Consider the following 3397-nt stretch of genomic DNA (forward strand, 5'->3'; position numbering starts at 1 on the left):
AGTGTTTCCTAGTCCCGGAAGGTGTTTCCTTGCATATGGTTGCTTCCAAACACTATATTGATGTCAGTATATGCCAATATATGTCATTTAGGACTTGTTGTGCCTCGGGACTTCACTCGTGGAACTTCTCATCCTTACACGCGTATTCGTTGAATCACCCGCATCAGGTGAGTTCATACCCCGTAATGAATCTTTTAACTGTTTTAAGTGTTTTAAGGGCGGGGGGGGGATACAAGTTGAACACAATGTTAATTGTGTATTTGTTTGTTATAAACATTTTCAAAAGGATTAATTATGTCATTTATAAGTTGTCAAAACATTTCAAAAACTCTTTTAAAGTTATGTTACTTTATAGTTTTACCAAAACTCCGTTTTAAAGTGCAAGCATAACTTAGTAGATAAAATAGTCTTTTCAATAACAGTTCAAGGAAAACATTACTAGTAAACTATAATAGGTATAGTTTAGAGTCAATTCATACACGAGTCAGAACACACTATTATGAGAAACAATACACACTATACACTATACAAGAGAGTATACTATACACTAGTACAGAGTGAACATTACAACACTATACAAACATTTAAATACTATAACTAGAATGTGACACACTACTTCTCGATACAACACTTCATTGTGGTATCACCTTGTAATCAGAGTCTCCTGGAGGGAGAGCGGGCATTATGTGTATAGATCTGTACGGGACAGACACTCCCACACCCCGACTGCTAACTACATTCCCAGCCGCTAAGGCCAAGGGGTGATAGAATGTTACCTCACTACATATGACACCAGAGGGTCATCAGTTATTCAGCCGTCGATCAGCATGGTTACATACGAGTTCACATTCAGACCTTTAATTAACAAATTAAGAATTAAGGGCAAACAGACTCCCCGAGGTGTATTGTACATTTAATACTACCTGGAGTCTGTATTTTTATCACTTTTAGCCAGCAGTGTCACTGCTGGGGTAAAACATTATTTTCCCTATTACATTTACTTTGAGATCTTCTCATACATTTGTTAATGTATAAACTATAATTAGTTAATGAGAGTCTCACTCGGGAAAATACACACCCATAGAAGAAACAAACATACATAACAGTTGAAGTCTTAGTAGAAGGCTACGTTTAATAGAAAGGACCATAATGCTAATCTTATGATGCTTTAATGTATACAGAAAAGGATACATATATATCAATAGGATCCGACAGGTAATAGGATGTGTGTTCTCCGCTTCATTTCATGTTCCTTGTTTGGTTGTGGGCTTGGAGCAGATTCACCCAGTCTATTATCTATTCGATTCTAGATATATATGTCCAGTATAGATTGTGTCATCATAAGGGTACCAGGTATGGGTCAAGTCATAGGACACAGAGTCAATGCACAGCTTTCTAGTACAAAACATACTTTCCAAATCAGAACGTTTGGTTTACAAATCTAGAAACTTACCAGTTAAGGGTTTAATCCATTTTATTAAACCAGTATAAACTCAAAGGACCTTTGGTGACTAACTCTATAATACTTTAGTTTATACAGTTCGATTATATATCATTAATACCCAATAGATAGTTGGATGTGTGCTTTCCGCCTTACTTCCTGTTCCTTGTTTGGTTGTGGGCTTAGGGCAGATTCACCCAATTAACTCTCTATCCGATATTAGATCATGTATAGCCAGTATAAACTTAGTGATTATAGAAGTAATCACTGTGGTCACCATGTTATTATAAGAAATAAGGGTTTTCTTAAAGAATCTTTTCATTCAAATACAAAGGAACTATGACAGTTAACTCCGTGAGTATCAAGAGGATACACCAGGGTTATATACAATAAGGATCTAACAACCAAAGGGATGTGTGTCATCTGCCTCATTCCCTGTTCCTTGTTTGGTTGTGGGCTTAGGGCGGATACACACAATCGATTGTTTATTTACTTTGAGTTTTATGTAACTTGTATCCATTTAGTACACATAGAAAGGATTGTAGACTCATTTTACTTATCTTTCTTCAAGGCAGGAAATATAGGATTTCCTAGAGGAACAGGCGAACTTTTCTAAACAAAACTTACAACTTACTACATGTTACAAGTACATTTTCCAACAACATTTTACAACTTACTTACATCACTAAAATCTTATGAACTCACCAGCTTAATTGCTGATCAACTCCTTCAAATAACTTGTATTCTCAGGAGCCTAGTAGACAGGTACTCGCACTGGGATTCAGAAGATGGAGCAGTATAGCTTCAAGTCTTATTTGTTATTTGCTTATGTATTCTATGTTTTGTGAACACACCCTTTGTAAACACTTTCTTTCTAATGAAATGGTTGTTCATTACTTTGCTTACTATGATACATGTCTTGTGATACTAAACATGACGTCCTCCACCCCAGAACTTTTCCGCCCTTCCGATTTTGGGGTGTGACAAAAACAAATCCAGTGTTATAAAAAATAGAAGTATATGCAAAGTTGTGACCAAGAAAGATAAGTTATACATTTTTTTTATTAACACCATTACTCCATGTTTGCTTTAACAGATGTATCGTTGCATAAGTGGTCTCTTTTCTCTTTTTAGTCTTTTGCATTTTGATATCTTGAACTAAAATTACTTGCAGTTGATCATGTAGAAGCAAATAAACTATTGAAAGACATCATAATTCTTGTTCCACTCTTTTTTTGATAAATGTGTTTCCCTGAATCAAATGTGGAATGGATCAATCATAAACTTCAAAAATTGAATTACATCTTATGCTATTTTGCAAAACAATGTTAATTACATTGAAGCTTATAACAAGGAACTACAAATAGAAGTCAATTTATCATCAATTTGCCAACATAATCCACAGATGCTATGAATAAATTAGACATAGGAAAGGAAATTGAAGTATGTTTCTATATTAAGTGAGTCAACAAAATAATGTTGTCATTACTTGCATTTAATTGCATATATAACATGACAGAGAGTACATGAGAATCAGAAAGAAGATTAACTAGAGCATTGTAATTAAAATAGATAGGAGGATAACTCTAATGATGTGATTTCTTGAGTTTGAACAACAACTATATCTTTCTATAATGATTTATCTAGTTGTACGTTTATATTTTTTGAAATTATTTTGATAAAAAAGAATAATATAACTGATTGGATACTAGAGCACTTACTTGGGACCAATATCCTTAAGTGCACATATCTGCTCACACCCCACAGCTTACATCACGGTTGCTACATGAACAAGATATGAACATGATTATTAAGTGAGTGATTGTTGCTAGTTTCTGATTCGAGCAACAATACTTAGCATTTCAGTAAATTCTTCGCATGAGAAGCAATCAAAACCTTGTTCCATGGCTTCCTTCTTTTGTGACCCAAAGACCTTCCTAAGGCTGACAATAGCTT

The sequence above is a fragment of the Lactuca virosa genome, chromosome 9 (genome assembly GCF_052849685.1).
Source record: "Lactuca virosa cultivar CGN04683 chromosome 9, Lactuca_virosa_CGN04683_v6, whole genome shotgun sequence".
NCBI classification, from domain to species: domain Eukaryota; kingdom Viridiplantae; phylum Streptophyta; class Magnoliopsida; order Asterales; family Asteraceae; genus Lactuca; species Lactuca virosa.